This window comes from Podarcis vaucheri (genome assembly GCF_965113315.1).
Source record: "Podarcis vaucheri genome assembly, chromosome: 7".
Classification (NCBI taxonomy): Eukaryota; Metazoa; Chordata; class Lepidosauria; order Squamata; family Lacertidae; genus Podarcis; species Podarcis vaucheri.
Genome location: NC_138765.1, coordinates 61,298,544 through 61,310,749, shown reverse-complemented (window position 1 = coordinate 61,310,749; position 12,206 = coordinate 61,298,544). Strand labels below are relative to the sequence as shown.

General features: G+C 44.8%; 1 long non-coding RNA gene across 1 annotated transcript; it reads right to left on the bottom strand.

Moving 5' to 3' along the window:
* Positions 1-422: 422 nt before the first annotated feature.
* On the bottom strand, positions 423-6,383 carry LOC309537888. Its single transcript, XR_014222040.1, has 2 exons — positions 5,939-6,383; positions 423-591 (listed from the first exon to the last, which is right to left on the bottom strand). It is a non-coding gene; the product is annotated as an uncharacterized lncRNA (long non-coding RNA).
* Positions 6,384-12,206: the final 5,823 nt, after the last annotated feature.

The window sequence follows — 12,206 nt, the reverse complement described above, 5'->3', positions numbered from 1 at the left end:
AAAAGGCCAGGTCTGCTCCTTCCTAAGCCCTCATGGGCTCGCTTTAAGGATCTTAGAAGACACTTTTTGTGTACCATTGGCTCCATATGTAGGTAGCTTTACTACTTCATCCCGCCCCCCAGGACCACTTAACAATATCAGCAAAGCAATTAAGTCTAGTTTTCGGGAAAATGCCAGAGGCATTACAATGTCTGGATGGGAGTCTCAGCCCAATTATTTTCAGCTAGTTGCAAACTATGGAGAGTGGGCTTTACTTCATTATAACTTCAGTTCCCAATGATTAAAAGTCTAGCATGTTGCAGCTAGGAAGGCAAAAATGAAACAATTAAACTTTCCATCACTAAAATTGCTGCATATTCTTCAACAGAGGGGGGATTACTTGTCTCCAGAGAAGTGATTAAAATGAACTGATTGAACCGTAATTTGATTGACTGGAGAGCCTCGATCCTTTGCTCAGATGCTCAGATTCCATTTTATTGCTCTGTTTTCTTTGGGAATACACACACACGGACACATGCACAACCATTTCCTTTCTCTGCTGGCCAATTGAAATACCATACCACTACGAAGAGGTCTCCACTTCCTCTATGCCTGTATGGGAAATAGAAAAAAAGAAAAAAAGAAAGGTTTGGTTAAGAAAATAAGAGACCAGAGGATGGCATGCAGCCCTCAGGCATCATGATGCAGCAGATGGGATCATATTATACACTACAGAGTACTGGCACTTTCATATTTGGATGAACATTTTTCCAGCTCTCATGGCTGCAGAGAGAAGTCAATCAAGTGAGAGTGATCCATGCATGGCAGGAAGCTTTGAAATGTGGGTCACCTGCTGCATCAGCTTCTCTCCCTCCCCAAAATATCCCTGTATATATTATCTGAGGCTGCTCTTGGCATTCCCCTTGCTGTGTCAGGACTCCATGTTTAGCAATCAACAGGATGCCCAGAACGATCAGCAATCAGAGCCACGTCTAGGATTAAGTTATGGAGACTCACCATTGAGCACAGAAATCATCTGGGAGGCAGAAATCAAATAAAACTGGGCAGTGCAAGCTTGCATAGTCTAGAAGTAGGTGAGACAAGGAAGGTAACTGGTTGACTTGCAGCACTAAATCCATCAGTGAGGGTCAACACTGGCCGCTTTAGAGTTCCCTTCCCCATTTGCTAAGTATGCTGGTGTTGGTGAGTTGGACTTAATAAACTATAAAGTTCTAGCAGATACAAATTGTTGGCGTAATTACAGTCCTTAAAGGAAGGGAAAATATTAGGTTGAAAAGATACATCACACATAGAAATACAAGGCAATAAAATGCATTAGCAGGAAGGATAATAAAAGATGCTTGAGAGATGTAGCAGTTGGCTATATCATGAAAAGCTGGAGAAATGATTTGATGAGGCAAAGTAGAATTGGCAACTATTTCTTGTTATAAAAGAAAGCAGGCAAACTCTCCTCAAAAAGCCCCATTGTACTGCTGCAAAGTTTGGAGAACTACAACCAGTCACTTAAATTAACTAATTTGTTCCCGTCAACCATTGTATGTAGATATTGATTGGTTTACTACTCTCAGGTATCAATCAACGCATTGCATTCTATATGGGTATAAGCAGACTGGGAGATAACACACGTTTTTCTAGATAATTCATGAATTACACAATGGAAATTTGGCTCCAGGGTTTTTCAACACCGTCGCTAGTGATGAGTAGATTTCCCTCACCCTGTTATTGTCCCATAATTTTGCTATGCCCTGTGTTCCTTTACATTCAAATTCTGGTAGTAGATAGGTAGCCGCGTTGGTCTGCCATAGTCAAAATAAAAAAAATTCCTTCCAGTAGCACCTTAAAGACCAACTAAGTTAGTTCTTGGGACGCGGGTGGCGCTGTGGGTAAAAGCCTCAGCGCCTAGGGCTTGCTGATCGAAAGGTCGGCGGTTCGAATCCCCGCGGCGGGGTGCGCTCCCGCTGCTCGGTCCCAGCGCCTGCCAACCTAGCAGTTCGAAAGCACCCCCGGGTGCAAGTAGATAAATAGGTACCGCTTACCAGCGGGAAGGTAAACGGCGTTCCGTGTGCTGCGCTGGCTCGCCAGATGCAGCTTTGTCACGCTGGCCACGTGACCCGGAAGTGTCTCCGGACAGCGCTGGCCCCCGGCCTATAGATGTGAGATGGGCGCACAAACCCCAGAGTCTGTCAAGACTGGCCCGTTCGGGCAGGGGTACCTTTACCTTTTTAAGTTAGTTCTTGGTATGAGCTTTCGTGTGCATGCACACTTCTTCAGATATCTGAAGAAGTGTGCATGCACACGAAAGCTCATACCAAGAACTAACTTAGTTGGTCTTTAAGGTGCTACTGGAAGGAATTTTTTTTATTCAAATTCTGGTTCAGTGTAGAGAAGATCTAAAATTAGCTCCAGAACTATTTTCCACAGCTTTCAGTTACTCCCATTCATTGTCATCTTCCCCACCCATTATCAATGCTATGGCTTCACTGTGGTGGTTGATGCTTATTGGGACTGGTAGGGTGCAAGGCAGAGAGTAGGTGGTGCCAAGACCAATGAGAAGCAGAGCAAACAAATTTTAGTTTTGTCCCCATCTTCCTCCCTGTTGAGTCCTGCAAGGGCAACACTGAGACAAAGGAAGAGGAAGCTGATAGGCAATGCTACACCCTGACAGGTTAATAATAATAATAATAATAATAATAATAATAATAATAATAATAGTTGTTGTTGTTGTTGTTTGTTTGTTTATGCCCACTCTGGGTAGCTTCCAACAAAATATTAAAATACAGTAATGTGTCAAACATTAAAAGCTTCCCTAAACAGGGCTGCCTTCAGATGTCTTCTAAATGTCAGATAGTTGTTTATCTCTTTGACATCTGATGGGAGGGCATTCCACAGGGCAGGTGCCACTACCGGGAAGGCCCTCTGCCTGGTTCCCTGTAACTTGGCTTCTCGCAGTAAGGGAACCGCCAGAAGGCCCTCGGCCCTGGACCTCAGTGTCCAAGTAAAACAAAGGGGTGGAGACGCTCCTTCAGATATACTGGACCGAGGCTGTTTAGAGGCTGTTCAGCACCAACACTTTGAATTGTGCTCAGAAACGTACTGGGAGCCAATGTAGGTCTTTCAAGACCTGTGTTATGTGGTCTCGGCGGCCGCTCCCAGTCACCAGTCTAGCTGCCGCATTCTGGATTAGTTGTAGTTTCCAGGTCACCTTCAAAGGTAGCCCCACATACAGCGCATTGCAGTAGTCCAAGCGAGAGATAACCAGAGCATGCACCACACTGGTGAGACAGTCCGCAGGCAGGTAGGGTCTCAGCCTAAGTACCAGATGGAGCTGATAAACAGCTGCCCTGGGCACAGAATTGACCTGCACCTCCATGGACAGCTGTGAGTCCAAAATGACTCCCAGGCTGCGCACCTGGTCCACCAGGGGCACAGTTACTCCATTCAGGACCAGGGAGTTCTCCACACACACACACCTCCTGTCCCCCCAAAACAGTACTTCTGTCTTGTCAGGATTCAGCCTCAATCTGTTAGCCGCTGCCATCCATCCTCCAAGCGTCTCCAGACACTCACACAGGACATTCACCACCTTCACTGGTTCTGATTTGAAAGAGAGGTAGAGCTGGGTATCATCTGCATACTGATGAACACCCAGCCCAAATTCCCTGATGATCTCTCCCAACGGCTGCATGTAGATGTTGAAAAGCATAGCGGAGAGGACAGAAGTCAGGCAAGTGGGGTCTGGCTGAGGTCAGCCTGAAGTTGGTGGGGCAGTGTCCCCTTAGCCCCAATGAACCAGCCTCCGCTGCTGATGCTCATATGTATATTTATGGAACACTGCAAAGAAGTGATATTGATGGGAAGTGATCTTGATCTTCAGAGTTGTTTTTGTTGAAATCAACTAACACAAGATTTCAAACCATGCTAGTCCTACCCAGAGTAGAACATGGAATCATAGAATTATGGAACTGGAAGGGACAAAGGGTATTCTAGACCACAGCTAAAGAATCCCTGACAGATGGGCTCCCCAACATCTGTTTGAAAACCTCAAACAAAGGAGAGTCCACCACCTTCTGCAGTAACCCATTCCACTTTCGAACAGCTCTTACCATCAGAAAGTTCTTCCTAAGCTTTAGTTGGAATTTCCTTTGTTTGAATTCAAATCCATTGGTTCAGGCCCTTCCCCTCTGGAGCAGCAGTAAATAAACTTGTTCCATCCACTTGACAGCCCTTCAGATATCTGGTGATGGCTACTGGTATCGCCTCTTTTCCAGGCTCTCAGTCCTTTCTCCATTGAATCTAATAGACATGGCCAACTTAAGCCCATTCATTTCAATCGCTCTACTCCAAGTTAGTTGGCTGCCACCACAAATCACCCATCACCTCAATTAATGACAAACTTTTGGAATGTTTTGTCCTTCCTTCTTGGGTCTATCATCTCCTTTTAGCCCTAATCTATCTAAAAAGTCGGCTATATCCCAGGAGGCGCCAGGCAGGCATCAATCGCCCGACTGAAGTCCATGGAAACCATGGGTGGTCACAGCATTAGCTGGATCTGCTTCTTCATTCTGCTGACAAAGAAGCGCCTTCCAAATCTCTGTGATCTTCGCACATTGTTGGAGACTGGGCTCGTGGGGGGTGGGGAATCGCAAAACAAAGGCAGAGAAAATCCATGCCGTTGTAATGGTAATGAATTAATGGTAAAAATAGATTGGGACTGAGCTGACAACAGAAGGCTAGGAAAAGCAGTCTCCTGTCTGCACAGGCAGGGTAGGGAACATCAGGCCTTGGAGGGGGTGGGTCTGTCTGACCCTCCAAACTTTCCCCTGGTCACATCCCCTCCTCCCAAGTCACACCCCCTCACAAGCCCTCCTTTGCACCTTAAGTGTTTTTGCTTGGATGAAATGTGACCTTGAACCCTGAGATTGCCTGGATGGAGGGCAGAGGGCAGAGAAGGGGAAGCAAGTGTGTGTAGAAGTAAGCCTGCTGCTCAGAGGTAAAGATTATTTTCTCCACCTGTTTTAGACTCTGGCCCTACCCATTGCTGCCATGTGGCCCCAGGAACGTTGAGCAGAAGGGAATGCGGGCCTCAGGATGGCAAATCTCCACTGCAGGGCGACCACCAAATAAGGCTCCTGACTGTGGGGCTGCTGTTCTGGCTAGTAGGTACACATACCATTGGACATTTCACAAATGAAAATAGGGACAGTCTTTTACGTGTTGAGTGCCCCTTCTCTCCCATCCAGGGTGACTTCTTGAGGGCTTTTCCCCTGCTGAAGATACATACCATCTACTGGCGGCTGCCTGCTTTGTGGTAACCATGGGATGGAAAGATGGTTCAAACATTACAACTGAGAACTGGATGTAATTTCTAGAACTCTGAATACTACAGTGATTAAAGGCCCAGGCTTGGCAGTGCCATCTTTATTTCAAGGAGCAAATAAAGATATTTTGTTTAAGACATAAATAGTCTGTTTTCTGGTAGCATCCCAGATAGAGATTGGATTCTCATGGAGAAGTGATCGGTTTTTTACTATGCAAAATTGGTATGGTATTGTTTTGATGGTTGCACTTGTAGACAATCTAACAATCTAACATGAATTTCATAAATTCCTTACCAGAAGGACCTAGACCACCTTCTGTTCACTTTTGTTTTTTGAGAGGCATATTATTCTGAACATTATATCAATATTCCACATTTTATTTATTTAGAGATTCTATCACTGACTTTCTCCGAGGTTTAGAGAAGGTTGCTGTTAACTTTGCAAGTCTGCTGCTGTCATAGATTCTATATGTATATATTTATTTTTCTTGATGTGATCTTTGGAATGCTTTGACTTCTTTGTATCAGTTTGTTTGCTTAAATGTTTTATCAAATAAAAGAAAGAGAGAGAAATGCCTGAAAAAAGCAGTGTGTGCTGCGCTTGTGAAGAAACACACTTACCATCTCGGAGTTTCTTGGGCTGTTGCAAAACCAGAAAATTGTGTAGCTGTCTGGTGGTCTCACTCACACCTTGATATGGTCCCTGTTAAGGATGAATGTATCAGGAAATGCCTCTGACTTTTACCCTGGCTTACTCACAGGTAAGAGTTGGGCTGGGAGCCTGAGCAGGCCTCCTGTAGTATTTGAAAGATGACAAGATGATACATAGAGAGTGGAGGAGAAGGAACAAACTTAGCTGATGCTGCTACCAAACTATATAGAAAACTGAAACTGGTTAATTTCACTTGGGGTTGGACTAGACAACCCTTGGAGACCTTTCAACCCTACGATTTTTTGCTTCCTAGTGTCACTCAGAACTGATTCCCCCATACAATCATTTCTAAATCACTTTAGTTCCGGCTTGCATTACACCTCCATCTAGGGGCTTGAACTCACAAAGCCCATGGGATAACTTGGAAGTCCTTAACAATCCTAATGCATATGGGTGCACCCTAATTCCAGCTTTGAAAGGCATCTTCACACTCTCATTGAAGCTTACAACAGGGCAACAACATCAGTGCTTTTTTCCCCCCAGCCAGAACTTGCCAGAACTTGGTTCCAGCACCTCTCAGGTGGGTGCCATTGCCATTATTAGTAAACAAGGGAAGTGTTCATTGTGAGTTCCAGCACCTCTTTTTCTAGAAAAAATAGCACTGGATAGAGTCATACCACACCGAGAGATAATGGAAAACAGCGATGACTGCAGGTAAACAGTTGGAGTGTATTGTTTCAGCCCATTAAAATAAAAAAATCCCCAGAGGTCAATGTGGCTTCCTGACAAATCTGTTTTCCTGTGAGATCAGCTCTCTCAGAAAGCGAAGAGTACTTAATGGGGAAAGCAGAGGCGTAAGTGGAAACGAATCCCAGAGCAGTTTAAATGTCAGAGGGCTGCAGTGCAAGCGGGCTTCAGCAGACCACCAGTGGCTCGTCAGAGAAAGCCATAACATGCATTAACATACCAAAATCCCAAAAGGCAAAATGCTATTATTTACTGCTCTTTGAAATCTCCCTTGTTTTAGTTATTTTGCATATTTCCCCTCCCCCATCTACTCCCTCCTCTCCCCCCCAAAAACTGTTAATGTTTTATTTATGAATGAAGGAATTAGCAACTGTTTGGAACTTCATTAAACGCCATCCTAGGGGACGTACTAAGTGCAGCCTATTAAGTTATTATTCCCAAATATCTATCCAATTTAGACTTAATAAAACATCAAGTGTTGTTGGGTGTGAGTAATTGTTTAAATGAAAATGGCATTGCCACATAATTCGGAATTGGAGCCTTTAGTGCAACGCTGCCTAAAACCTGAGATTGCAGTGTCAGACCTATTGGTCAGGGTTTATAAGGACAGACTTGTGCTGGACTTCTTCTAAAGGGTTTGGCCACAGTTCACCGGCATGTTCTCAAAGTCAGGGAGCCCAACTTGATTTCTACAGCAAGTTGGCAAGCCTCCTCCTAACACAAGAGCAACAAACCATTTTTCATCCCAGATGCCACATTGCCTCTTAAGCAAATTTCCGGGATCTACATGCCAGTGGTGAGCTCAGAGGCAGAAGTGGGCAGAGCAATGGATGTGAAAGTTACCTCCTGATTATTGGCTTGTGGTAACAGGCAGACAGGATTTTTCACTGGTTTTATAGAATGCCCGCCACACACTCAAACATGCCATCAGTATTGGCATTCCACCGGCTCTTGAAGACACACCTGTTTAGACAAGCTTTCCCCTGGTCTCCTGACCTGCAACTGCTGTTGGAATTGTTGTAACTGTTGTTTTAATTGTTGTGCTGTTTCATTGGGCTGCTTATAGCCCCTCTGATCTTCACCGGTGGCCCCTGCCACCCACAGACCACAAGCTTCTGCCATTGATCACAGCCGCCTTCCTCCGTCTAATGCTAGGGCCAACCCAGAGAAGCATGTCTTCCAAAAGCTTTGCATAGTCACTGACTATGTGACATTAACCCACTGCAAATAAACTCCCAGCTCGTAAATCCTGCCACACAACTGCTAACGCAACAAAACAATGCCACAAATAATGTTGGTGCAGGGAAAAGGAAACGGGTCTACAACCCATCCACTTAGGTGCCATCTGTTACTGCGTTACAGTAGCAAGCAGAGCTGCAATCTTTTATGTTATATGTAGATCGCTGATGGGCATTCTGCTTTTTTGGGGATGTGAGCACAATGAGGGTAAACCTCAGCCAGCTATGACAGGGCCACCCCTTGGACCACCAATGGCAGGCTTGCAAGGACCACCTCCCAGCCATCCTTTCCAACCAGGATATGCACTGCAGCAGAATGGGTCCTTTGGATAGAATAGAGGTACCCAGCTAAACTATGGACCAGCTTACCCTGGGCCAGCAAATTATGGGAGTCGGCCTGGACCTCCACCTCTACCTCCACCAAAAAGTCTAGATCCAGACTCCATTCCTAGTCCAATCCAGGTAATTTAAGATGACAGGAATAATCGTGGGTCAGAGCCATTCATCACTGGAGTCCGTGGGCAAGTCCCACCCCTTGTCACTACCAATTTTTTGGTCAAAGACCAAGGTAATGCCAGTCCCCGCTACATAAGATGTACATCCTATAATATCCCATCCTCGTCACCAGTGTTAAGTTGTGGGTGAACATATCAGACGACACAGCGATTCTTCAAACAGCTCTTCTTTATTCAGAGGCCAGAACAGAGCAGAACTGAAAGGCTCAGTCAGCCTGCTTATATAGAGCTCCAGTACAACGTTACTGTAGCAACTTTCTAAAACTATCCAATCACTGAACGTCACCTTTGATCCTTCAGTTGCATAACTATCTACAGTATCGATCCAATCACTGAACGTCACTTTCGATCCTTCATTTGCATAACTATCTACAGTATCCCCCTGCTGGCCCGGGGTGAGAACTTCAGTACATAACACCTCCCATAACCTAGAAAGAATAATGAGGAGATAAAGTGTTATGTGGAAGGAACGAGGCTCAGTTTGCACTGAGCAATCAAGAATTCGTTAGAACACGAGAGACAGGTGACATGTAAATAATGGAGAGGTTGCCTATAGATGACTAATAACTTCAGCACCATCCAATGATTTCTAGGCAGGCTTGGGATTGTCACTGTGGTTTTTTTAGCACTGTAAATAGAGTATTAATTTCTACTCGTCTTATGCAGTTAGCAATGCAAAACTGATCTTCTTTCAAAGTCCTTTGGGAAAGGATGAGGCTTTTAAAGGCCTCTAAGTTGCTGCCAAAATAACGGTGTGATCTCTCCAGAAACACGGGCCTGGAAAATATCACTATTATCGCTCCTGTTAAGCCACCTACAAATTGAGAGTTGCGACTTACTACCGAATCAATATTCTGCTTCCTTGTTCAGCGCACCATGGATTGGGCGACTCGGGAAGTTCATTAACGAGCTTCTTCTGAATCCACTCCAGTGACATGAGACACCCACTGCCTCGTCAGAGGAAAACAGCACCGACTCTGCATTTTGCAATCCTTGATCTCCAGTGAGATTCAACAAGGCCAAAAAAACCAGCACAGCATGCTGCTGGCGTAATTATAAATGTGTGAGGGAGGCAGAAGCTCACATTTTCCTTCTATTAGACCTTAACTGCCTCTGCTGTCTCTTCCTTTGTGGTGCATTTAAGCCAAGATTTCTTGGATCAAATGCTGCCTCGGTTTCTAAAACAGCACTAAGACTAGGATGAGGAAGGCATAAGACCAGGCCGGGAACCAACATATGGCAAAATCATGCAGCTGCCAGGGCCCCTGTAGGGCCCCATATGGGGTGCTGCTTTATACCAAATAAAACCATTGGTTTATCTAGCTCAGTACTGTCTACACTGGCTGCATACCCTCCAACATTCCTCAGATGAAAATAGGGACATTTCTCACTCCTCCCACCAACTGACCCTCCTCAACCCCCCCATTTTGTCCATTCTTCCCACCCCACAGAGCATTTCCTATCAGAAGAAGGGCAAATGCCACCACTGCTATACCAAAGGGACACAGCACACGCCCGCTCCATCTCCCTGAGAAAACCCTCAATCCCAGGTAATTTAAAAAATTTGGGAAATGATATACAACAAATTGAATAAAATGTTCCATTTAACATTTGTTTAAAAACACGAGGCATTTTTGTTGGGGATTGTAGGGAAAGACCTGCCAAAAAAGTTGGAAACATCTTCATGTATGCGACAACGGCCACGAGAGTTCTGGTAGCACAAGGATGGAAGACTGAAGAAACCCCAACTAAAGAATCATGGCAAGGAAAATTGATGGACTATGCAGAACTGGTAAAACTGACATATAAGCTATGGGACAAGGATAACTGTGACTTTGTTGTTGTTGTTGTTGTTGTTGTTGTTGTTGTTGTTGTTATTTTATACCCCACCCTTCCCGGTTCAGAAAACTGGGCTCAGGGTGGCTAACAACAAATTTAAAACACTTAATTGTAAAAGCAGCATAAAATACAATCTAAAAACATGAATAACAATAAAATTCAAAATTCAGAAATCAATTGGGGTGAAATCCATCTAATAAGCATTAGATAGTCACCAGGACTAGCTGGCTGAATAAGTCCTACTTGGGCCAACGAGGAGATCAGGGGAGAATTAGCTGTGGGGTCTCAGAGCAGGTGATCTTCATAAAAGGGAAAGGGAAATAAAAGATCAGGCTGAATTCAAATTAAAGGCCAGGTGGAATAGCTCTGTCTTACAGGCCCAACGGAAGGAGGTTAAATCCTGAAGGGCCCTAGTCTCATGGGACAGAGCATTCCACCAGGTCAGAGACATCACTGAAAAGGCCCTGGCCCTGGTGGAAGATAGTCTGACTTCATTAGGGCCCGGGACCTCTAAACTATGGTTATTCATGGACCTTAAGGTCCTCTGTGGGGCATACCAGGAGAGTAGGAGAAGAACCATGTATACCCACCTTGAACAACTTGGGGGTGGGGGGAGGTGGGATAGAAATGCAATAAATAAATCAGCAAGTAAGTGGTCTCTGTTCAGACTGGTAGGTTATAGGGCTGGTGCAGGACTATTGTATATGCTCCCTCCAGTTCTTGAGCACCAGAGGCAAGGTGTGAGATTTGACCCATGGATGTCACAGATCTCTTAATTGGACCAATCAAGGAACAGCAGTTCCCCAGCATATAAAGATGGGAGCGTGTGATGTCATTTAATTGCTGCTTTATTTGCAAAACTTGTGGTGCTAACACACTTTCCCCCTCCAAATTTTTTACTCAGCGGGGTGGCTTTCTCTCTTAAAGTTATCACTTTGTGTCACAGAGGGAGGCTTGGAAATCGATAGCATTCAGTACATGAACAAGCCATGCTGAAGCCCAAGCATAAAAAGGAAGGCAAAATGTTTCAAACCAACCCCCTCCTTTAAAAAAAAAAAAATTAGATGAGTGCAAAATAGCTTTTCTACCCTGCTTTGAAGTTGCTACATCATATCTGATTAATGCATTTTAAAGATGCTTGTTGCATATAAATAAACAAAAAAATGCTTTGTAAGGGGAAGATCAAGCTTCCTGCATAATGCTTTCTCTCACAGCCTAATCTATAAACAAATTAATCAAAAAGGAGGGGTTTTATATATTCCCACCCACCCCATTCTGGGCTCTTGGGTCTCTAATAGCAAAAGAAGAAAATATCCAACAGGTGAAGCTTTAGAGAGCTTGGAGATTTAATGAAGGGATAAGGAGATACACTTGAATTCCTAACTGTTGTACAGCCATTAAAGCACAAGAGCTTTAACAGGGGCAAATGCAGAATGCCCAAAGGAAGGCTGAAGGTAGATGATAATGAAATAGGCAGATGAGGCTAACTCCTACACTTAGGCTGCAAAAAACTGGACTATTTATCCCAGAAACACACTAATAGTTCATCCTCCCCCCCCCCACCCCAAGCCTAGGTCAGGAATGATAAGACTTGCAGCCCAACATCTGGAAGGCATCATGCTGACTACCCCTGCTCTAGAAGTAATTGGACTATGACTCCCATCATCCCTGGCTATGCTAGCTGGGGTTGATGGGATCTGGAGTCCCAGAAAGTCTGGAGAGCAACACATTGGCTATCCTTGCTCTCAGTGTTGCTGGGTTACAACTGCCATCATCCATGCTGGCACGGGGCAAACGGGAGCTTGATCACCCCTGGCCAGATACATGGGACTCTCACCAAGAGACTCTATATCATTGGCGTAGCATGGGTTGCCAGTGCCCAGGACTCCATGGAGGGG